The following is a 10,061-nucleotide window of genomic DNA, read 5'->3' on the forward strand; positions in this document are numbered from 1 at the left end:
TAAAGAGAAGGGCAATGTACCACATGTGAGTGATCAACATGGTGGCATTGAGGAAGGGGGAAGACATGGAGTGGTACATGGGTGTTACAGAAAACAAAGATGAACCTTTTTGCACATATATTACTGCATTGTCAGTGAAGGCAAACATGGGTATATGGGTGGATAGATGGATGGACAGGCTGAACTATTAGGTATGTCTATGAGGTGGGGAGTGCACCCAAGGCCATGTATAGGGTTGGCAGACAATAGTCCTATAAGTGCATTTGTATCATCTGAATTTTCAGGTGTATAGTAGAGCTGACAAGGGACAAGGTTGTAGTCACTTCTTGGTCACAGTCAGCTACACAGAAGGACTGAAAAGTTGAACCTGTGGGCTTGAGATCATAGTCACAGGGGACATCAAGCTCAATTGGCAAAACATCTTTCAATTTTTCAACTCGAGGCTTAATTTTTTCATTAGTTCTTTCAGCTTGAGAAATGCCAGGTGTGTTCCTCTTCTGTTTGGCTTTCCAACTCCATGTCTTTGCACATTTTGTTATAATAATTGACTGTGTCTTCTCAAGCTGCTCTTTGAAATCTGTTTAGCTCTTTAATCTTGTCATTTCTTCCCTTTGCTTTAGCTACTCTCCCTTTAAGGGTAAGTTTCATAGTCTCTTCTGACATCTATTTTGGTCTTTTCTTCCTTTGCTGTCTTTTTAATGACCTTTTGTTTTCTTCACGAATGATGTTCTTGATGTCATCCCACAATTCCTCCAGCTTGGTCATTGGTGTCCAGTGCATCAAATCTATTCTTTAAATGGTCTCTACACTCAGGAGGGACATAATCAAAGTCATATTTTGGCTGTTGTGGACTTGTTTTAATTGTCTTCAACTTCAACTTGAACTTGCAAATGAGCAGTTGATAGTCTGTTCCAGAATCAGCTTCTGGCCTTGTTTTAGCTGAAGATATTGAGCTTCTCCATCGTCTCTTGCCACAGATGTAGTCAATATGTTCTGTGTACTCTATCTGGTGAACGGAGTATAGCCACTATTTATGTTGTTGAAAAAAAGGTATTTTCAATGAATAAGTCATTGATCTTGCAAAATTCTATAATGCAATCTCCAGCATTATTTTTATCTCCAAGGCTAAATTTTCCAACTAACAGTGATTCTACTTTGTTTCTAACATTTTCATTCCACTCACCAGTGGTAATCAGCACATCTTGATTGCATACTTTGTCAATTTCAGACTGCAGAATTTGGTACAAATCTTCAATTTCCTTATCTTTGGCTTTGGTGGTTGTTATGTACATTTGAATAATAGTAACATTAACTGGCTTTCCTTGTAGGTGTATGGATATTATTCTATCACAGACAGCATTGTATTCCAGGATTGATCTTGAAACATTCTTTGTGATGATGAATGCCATGCCATTCCTCTTCAATTTGTCATTCCTGGCATATTATATCATATGGTTATCTAATTCAAAATGGCATAGTTCAATTGGCATAGTAAAAAAAAAAATGTTCTATATCCTACATTGGTGAGTAGCAACTGAGGTCTTTAAAGTGTGTGATAAGCCATCTAAGATGCAACTATTGGTCTCTCTTAATCTGGAGCAAAGAAGAGTGAAGAAAATCCAATATTCATGGGAACAATTAGCTCAAAAAACAAATGGACCATGAGAATCTCAGTCTATATTACCATAAGACCAAAACTAGATAGTGGCCAGCTATCAATGGTAGCAACTTGAAAAAGGATCAAAATTGGAGATTCTGGTTAGAGTGGGAGAAAAACAAGGAACAAAACTCAAAATCAGAAAACAAACAAACAAACAAAAACAGACTTGCTGATCTGACAGAGACTGGTGAAATTCCTGAGACCGTGGCCCGGAGTCATCTTTTGGACCTGGAATTGAACTGAATCCTGTGGCTTAACAGCCAAAGGATAGAAAAGCCTATGGACTGAACAACTATACCAGGGAGATCCAATCCTTAGAACAAAAAACCAAGGGTGGATAAGAAGGGCAGCATTTGCACAGGTAGAAAGGCAAGAAGACAGGAGTGCATGGACAAGAAGGACACAGGGGAAGCGTAACCACAGGGAGGAAATGGGAGTAGAGATATTACGCTACAGGGAAACAAATTGTGTATGAATAGTTGATTGTAAAATGAATCTACTTTGTAAAAATGCACCCAAATCACAGTAAAAAGTTAAAAAAAAGAAAAGAAACCATGATCTACATGCAATCTAACTTATTGCTTTTTCCTGACTCTTTCTAGGAATAAATCACTGTTTCTTTCAAGTGCAGTATTCCAGTTTCTTGTTGATGCTAAAACAAGATGTATTTGGATATATGGATAAAGGGCCAGCAAACTCCTTCTGACCACACCACTGCAGAAAGAATGAGATATTTATATTTATGGGAAATAGTTTTAGAATTTTTATTCCACCTTAGTATCGATATATCACAAAGGAACTCAGGTGCATACTAAATCAACTAACATTTCATTTCATCTAGGATTTTGAAAACTAGTCTTTTCATTAACAGGAAAGAGATATTTAATAAGCCAAAAATTCACAGTATGGCTCTTTTGTTTATGCCTAATTTTCCCAGCTTTTTCAATCACCTAACAAAAAATAGAGAGAAAAACAAATGGACTATATAAAATGGCATACAATGACACATCAGCAGAATGTGAAGCAATCAGACAGAACTAGTCCCCCCCCCCCGCCCAAGGGAGAAGAAAGCTATTTGGTTGCTTGACTAATTATATGCATTAATAGATTTCCATCGGGCCTTCTGTTTCTAAGAGTTCATTTAATTGTTGGATCAAACTAGATGTATTTTCACTCTTCTCATGGCAAGGGTATATATGCAGAAATAGATGAAAATCAGAAATTAGAAAACTTGGGTTCAGACTCTGCCACGTTCTAATCTTCTTTGTGTATTCGGAAACTGTTTCATTACCTATAAAATGGAGATGATAATATTTAGCTCAAAAAATCATTCCAAAGATAACCATGAGAAAGATTATTATAAAACATAAATAATTATACAAATGCAAAAATAGTATCACTTTTAATTTACTTCCCCAATATATAAATAAGTTATTTTCCATTGTGGATCATGTAGAAAATTTTTTTTCTACCTAAAAATATAAATATCACCTCTTACAGATATTTTCTGACTAAATATTAAATTCAACCCAATGGTAGAAAAAATAGAAAGAATTGCTCAATAAATGCAATTCTATTAAAAAATGAGAAAAAAAAAAAAAACTTACTTGTCTATTAAAAAAATCAATAAATATGGGATTCTGACTCAGTGGAGATAGTGCAATTTTCCTCTACAAAAAAATTATTCAAGAATCACTATTACTTGAAACTTTCCCACTAATCTTATTTGGGTCTCATTATCCAAATCATCTTAGCAATTTAGACGTTAAGGGAAAAAATAGCATTTTAATGAGTGTGATTTATACAAAGATGCTGATATAAATTTATTTGCATTTTTATACACATTCCACTAATATAGAAGTTCAACCAAAGCAGGGACGCATCTTCTGTTTTTTTTTTTTTTTTTTTTCTTGTGACATGACTGATCCTTAAAGCTTAAAGTATTTTGAAGGATTGAAAATCAGAAGGAATCTCTTTGCAAATAATATTCAGTGACTGGATAACTTGCCACTTATATTGCATAAAATCATTAGATATCACTCTGTAATGTTAAATTTGGTCCAGGTAATGAAGTGATGACTATGACAATATATAAATGAAGAGAGAATTAACATGGGCTTATAATTTTATGTTTATGAATATATCAAATAATAGTACTCCTCATCAACTTTCATGTACATGATTTTTACACTGATTAAATGACACAGAATGTAAAAAATACAACTTCCAATAATTTTCTAAAATTCCCAATATATACCAGGTTTCAATAACAAAGTGAGGTGGAATTTAAGGACATCACTTTAAAGAATGAAACAGTTGTTGTCTATTTACCTTGGTAAAAATCTCAAATTGCCACTTAATTTTTTTCTCTCATTATACTTATGGTCTCTATTAAAATATTAATGTTCCAAATGAAAAAAAAAAAAGATTACAAATCCCTTATGCAAATTTGTAACCTAGTGTGGCTAACCAGTTCATAATGAACTTCATTATTGGAAGTAGCATTTTGATATGGGGCATGAGTTTTACTTGCACACTTACTTCTTTTCATTACCACAATGAGCACATCATAATGAATAATATATTTTTATGCCATTTATAATTTCCACTACTAATGTGCCAATACTGACCATAAACTGAATTCATCACTTCCATTGTCCATGCCAAAATCCACTGAACAAACACTAGAAATTGTTGACAAAACCAAAGGTTAGATTTCCCAGAGGCTATTAACATCTGTATATATTCAGAAATACCTAAACATTACTCATTTTGAAAAGTAGAGAAAATGAACAGATGGGATTTGACCTTTTGTGGCATATGGATAAAATAAATCTAATTTACTCCATGCTAAATATAATTTTTAATTATAAACAAAAGTGTTTTTTTTTCAGAAATGAAAATAACTACTCTTCAAGGTAGAAGGAATTCTTTTGCTGTGTAAGTCATCAGTTTGAGCAATGTTTCTAAACAATAATAATGCACATATATCAATAGGTATGGTAATGTCTGACTGACCTGATGTCATCAGGGACTAAGGTATTGTACTTTGGTAATTGTTATGGATTGAATTGTGCTTCCCCAAAGTGTATGATGGAGTTTTAACCTTCATAGCTGTGAATGTGATACTGTTTGAAAATAGATTTTTATTGTTGTTATATTAATGAGATCATACAAAAGTATGATGAGTTCCAAACCTAATCCTTTCTGGGTGGTGTCTTATAAAGGGCAGTGCAGACACAGAGAGACAGATACACAGGGAGAGATGCTATGTGACAGTGGAGACAGATCATCTTTAAATAGCAAAGGGACTCCAAGTATTGCTTGCTTGACCAGAACCTAGGAGAGAGATTCACAGACAGAATCAACATGGCCAATATTTTGATTTGGAACTCTAACCTCCAGAAATGAGAGAAAATAATTATTTATTCTTTAAAGTGAAGAAAATAGTACCCACTTCATGGTATTTTGTTAGGAAAATAAGATAACAATTTTTCAAATCTTGTCTTAGTTTACCACTTTAACACCAACATTGTAAAATGTTAGCCATATGTATTGGAAGTCTTTCTAACTTGTGTTACATGCTTTCTGGACTTGTTAAACAGCATATGATACTGAATTTTGTATTTTGTTGGTGGCTCAGTGGCAACAGTATAATGATAAATAATTGTATTTCAAATGACCACATGATTTCTTCAAGTTGAGTATAGGACTGTTAACTATCACATTTAATGATTCCAAACTCTGGGTGTTTGTCATTCCAGTGTTAGTTTCACAGCCTTTTTGCTTCCCCATTTTCCTTTGTCTATAGTTGGCATATGTTATTTTCAAAGAAAGTGAAGGGTAGTATCCATATTTTATACTAAATAAAGTGTATTTTTGATATTATTTTCTCTTATTATTTTTAAATTTTTAGTTGTTTAAATGTTTGGTTGGAGTTTCTCTTTCAGGTTGACCATTTTACTTTTTAATAAATCACTGCAAGTGTTCTTGTCCACACAGAATTTATTTCTATATATAGATCTACATATTTGCAGCTTTCAGTCCTTGTTTATCAGGCATATATATGGCTATGAGGTACACATACATATTCACATATATTAATGTTGAAATAATAAAACAGGTATCCTATAATGTTTCAAGAAAAAGATCATGACTGACTTCTTGTGGTCTAGTTACCTTTATCCTTTGGAAATTAGCTCTATTTTTGACTTTTCAAAATTTCTATAGAAAAATATATATATAGGCTAGGAATCTACTTCCATAGTGATACCACCTTGGAAACCCAAGGAGGGGTTGCTATGAGTTGGGCTGACTCCACGGCAGATAACAACAACAACAATGGCATAGTGCCTAAGGCATTTGACTTCTAACCAGAAGGCTGGCAGTTCAAACCCACCAGCCACTCCTAGGAAGGAAGATTGGGCAATCTACTGCCAAAGAGATACCACCTTGGAAACCCAAGGAGAGGGTTGAGTTGCTCTGAGTTGAACTGACTCGACGGCAGTGAGGTTTTTTTTTTTTTGCTTTTGGACTAATAATTTATTTTCAAAATATATAGATGAACATGTGATTATCTGAAAGGCTTCTAGTAGCATTATGTTCTGTCGATAGGGTTGTTGAATTAACAAATAGAATACAGGGTGCTTAGTTAAATAATATTTGTAGTTGCTGTTGATGTTATGTGGTATCGAGTCACCTTTGACTCATAGCAAGCTTATGTGCAACAGAATGAAACACTGACTGGTCCTGTGCCAGCTTCCCAATCCTTGCTATACCTGAGCCCATCGCTGCAGCCACCGTGTCAAGTCATCTTGTTGAGGGCCTTCCCCTCTTTTGTTGACCCTCCACTTTACTAAGCATGACATCCTTCTCCAGAGAATGGTCCCTTCTGACAACATGACCAAAGTAGGTGAGACAAAGTCTGGCCATTCTTGCTTCCAAGGAGCATTCCAGCTGCACTTCGTCCAGGACACATTTGTTAGTTCTTTTAGCAGTCCACGGTACTTTCAACATTCTTCACCAACACCACAATTCAAAAGCATCAACTCTTCTTTGACCTTCCTTATTCATTGTCCAGCTCTCACATGCATATGAGGCAACTGAAAATACCATGACTTGAGTTAGGCACACCTTAGTCATCAGGGAGATGTCTTTGCTCTTCAGTGTTTGAAAAAAGTCTTTTGCAACAGATTTGTTCAATGCAATACATCTTCTGGTGTCTTGACTGTTGCTTCCATTGACGTTGATTGTGGAACCAAGTAATATGAATTCTTTGACAACTTCAATCTTCTATCTATCTATTGAGATGCTGCTTATTGATCTAGTTGTGAGGATTTTTGTTTTGTTTATATTGAGTGTAATCCATACTGTATACTGTAGTCTTTAATATTCATTAGTAAGTGCTCTAAGTCATCCTCACTTTCAGCAAGCAAAATTGTGTCATCTGCATATCACAGGTTGTTAATAACCCTTCCTCCAATCCTGATGTTACATTCTTCTTCATATAGTCCATCTTCTCGACTTATTTGCTCAGGATACAGATTGAATAAGTGTGGTGGAAGGATACAACCCTCACACACTCCCTTCCTGACTTTAATCCATGCAGAATCCCTTTGTTCTGTTCAAACGACAGCCTCCTGGTCTATGTGCAGGTTCCTCATGAGTACAATTAAGTGTTCTGGAATTCCCATTAATCTCAATGTTATCCACAATTTGTTATGTTCCACATAATCTGATGCCTTTGCATAGTCAATAAAACACAAGGAAACATCTTTCTGGTATTCGTTGCCTTAAGCCAAGATCCATCTGACAGCTATGATGTCCCTTTCTCCATGCCCCCTTATGAATCCAGCTTGCATTTCTGGAAGTTCTGTCAATATGCTGCTACAACCATTTTTTAATTATCTTCAGTAAGATTTTACTAGCATGTGATATCAATGATATTGTTTGATAATTTCCGCATTCTGTGGGATCACCTTTCTTTGGAATGGGTACAAATATGGATCTCTTCCAGTCAGTTGACCAAGTAGCTGCCTTCCAAATCTCTTGTCATAGCCTAGTGAGTGCCTCCATTGCAGGGTCCATTTGTTAAAACATTTCAGTGGGTACTCTGTCAATTGTGGAGCCTTGTTTTTTTTTTTTTTTTTTTTTCCAATTCCTTTAGTGCACCTTTGACTTCTTCCTTCAATACTATTGTTTCTTGATCATATGCCATTTCTTGAAATGGATGATCATCTACCAATTTTTTTGGTATAGTGACTGTGTATTCCATCCATCTTCTTTTGATGTTTCCTGCATCATTCAACATATTGCCCATGGAATCTTTCAATATTGCAATTTGAGGCTTAAGTTTTTTCCTCAGTTCTTTAAGTTTGAGAAATGTTGAGTGTGTTCTTCCCTTTTGGTTTTCTAACCCCAACTCTTGGCATATTTCATAATAAATAATTGACTTTATCTTCTAGAGCTGCTCTTAGAGATCTTCTGTTCAAGTTTCAGAGTCTCCTCTGACATCCACTTTGGTCTTTTCTTCCAAAGTGAAAGATATCTGTGGAGTATAATAATAATTTTTTTAGTATAAGTATATCCTATGCAATATATGTGACATATGCATTCTAAATTGGAGTTCTGGTGGCATAGTGCCAAAGGTTTTTGATTGCTAACCAGAAATCTGGTGGTTCAAACCCACCAACCACTCCAAGAAGGAAGATTGGGCAATCTACTTCCTTAGTGAAACCACTTCAAAAACCAAGGAAGGATCCCTATGAGTCGAATCAGACTCAATAACAGTGAGTTTGGTTTTGGTTTGGTCATACTAAATATATGGATATTTGTTGTTTATCAGAAATTCAAATTTAACCAGCTGCTCTACATTTAATTTGTCAACTCTATTTATGAATAGATAAAATGTAAGTCTATGCACTCCCTGATTTTATACACTCAGATTATATAAAACATATATTATCTGAATAGATTTAATAAATTATTTCTTTTTCTATATGTACTAATGATTGACTTAAAATATATTAATTTATACATATGGGAATATATATATATATATATATCTAGGAATCTAAAATACACACACACACACACACACACAAACCCACATTTATACAGAAATTAATATAGTTTTGGCAGATCAGGAATTTTAGAGTTATTTAGTTCTGGAAATTTCTTTTCATGGACCAACTGGTTTTGAGTCCACTGTATTTTATTTATTTGTTTTATCTCTCCACTATTCTTAAGTAAAGAAAAGAACATAAAAGCTTGTCATAGAATAATTAATTACTGGACCAGAATATAAATTTATATTGATATGTATCTCCACATAAAAAGCAATCTGATTAAGAAAATACATTTTATTATATTTTATACTACATAAAATTTAAGACAAACAAAAAATGGTTAACTTAAAATCCTGATAAATGGTTACATTTTTAATTGATTTTAAAAGATAAACTATATAATAATATATATAATAAATATATAGAATATAATAAAGTATAAACAAGATACTGAAACATAAATGAGGAACATTACTAACTACACCTCTTGACATAGACTAACTGGGATTAAAATATCAAAATTATTGGAATTCTACTTACTAGCTTTGGTTAAGTATTAGATAATTACAAAGATATAGTTAGGATGCATGAAAGGAATACACAGCCATTCCCTGATTTTGCCCACATGTATTATCTGATGGAACATGGGATTTGAGGAGAAAATTGATATGAATTGGAATATTGGCTAATATCTGTGGTAGTTGAGATGGTGTGTCAACTTGGCTGGGTTATAGTTTTGAGAGCCTTGGCAGCTGGATGTGCTTATTCCTCATGATGAGACTGGATGTAATATAATTAACTCCATGGTGGATGCTCCTGCAAGCAGTTGATTAGCTGCCTTTGTAGTTTGGCCTGCTTCCAGTATATATGGAGAAGCTTTGAGGAAGGTCTCAAGCTTTTTGGCACATTTTGGATCTGCATTTGGTCAAGTGTTCATTTCCAGTTCCTGGACTTGAAACAATGGCTTTCTGATCTTAGAATTTTTGCCTTAGATTATGACATTTTACCTGTCACAATTGGGCTTGTCATCTCAACAGCCAGAATCTGTGTTAGAAGAAGTCTTCAGCTCCAGTGAGCATGGAATCAGAGACAGACCTGAAGCTCAAGGTTGAGGGACCTTCACTCAGTCCCTAGAGCTGGCTAAAACTGGATTGCTAGCCTGCTAAACTATAAGAGATAAATTCCTGTTTGTTAAACCCATATACTATTGGTATTTTTGTTACAACAGCACTGGAGAATAAAGACAACAATATCCATACCTCTACAAGGAAGACCAGTTTATATGACTATTATTTGAATTTACACATCAACTGCCTAAATGAAAGATGGAGAAA

This window comes from Orycteropus afer, unplaced genomic scaffold (genome assembly GCF_000298275.1).
Source record: "Orycteropus afer afer isolate SDZICR_OR568_19922 unplaced genomic scaffold, OryAfe1.0 scaffold00022, whole genome shotgun sequence".
Taxonomy (NCBI): Eukaryota; Metazoa; Chordata; class Mammalia; order Tubulidentata; family Orycteropodidae; genus Orycteropus; species Orycteropus afer.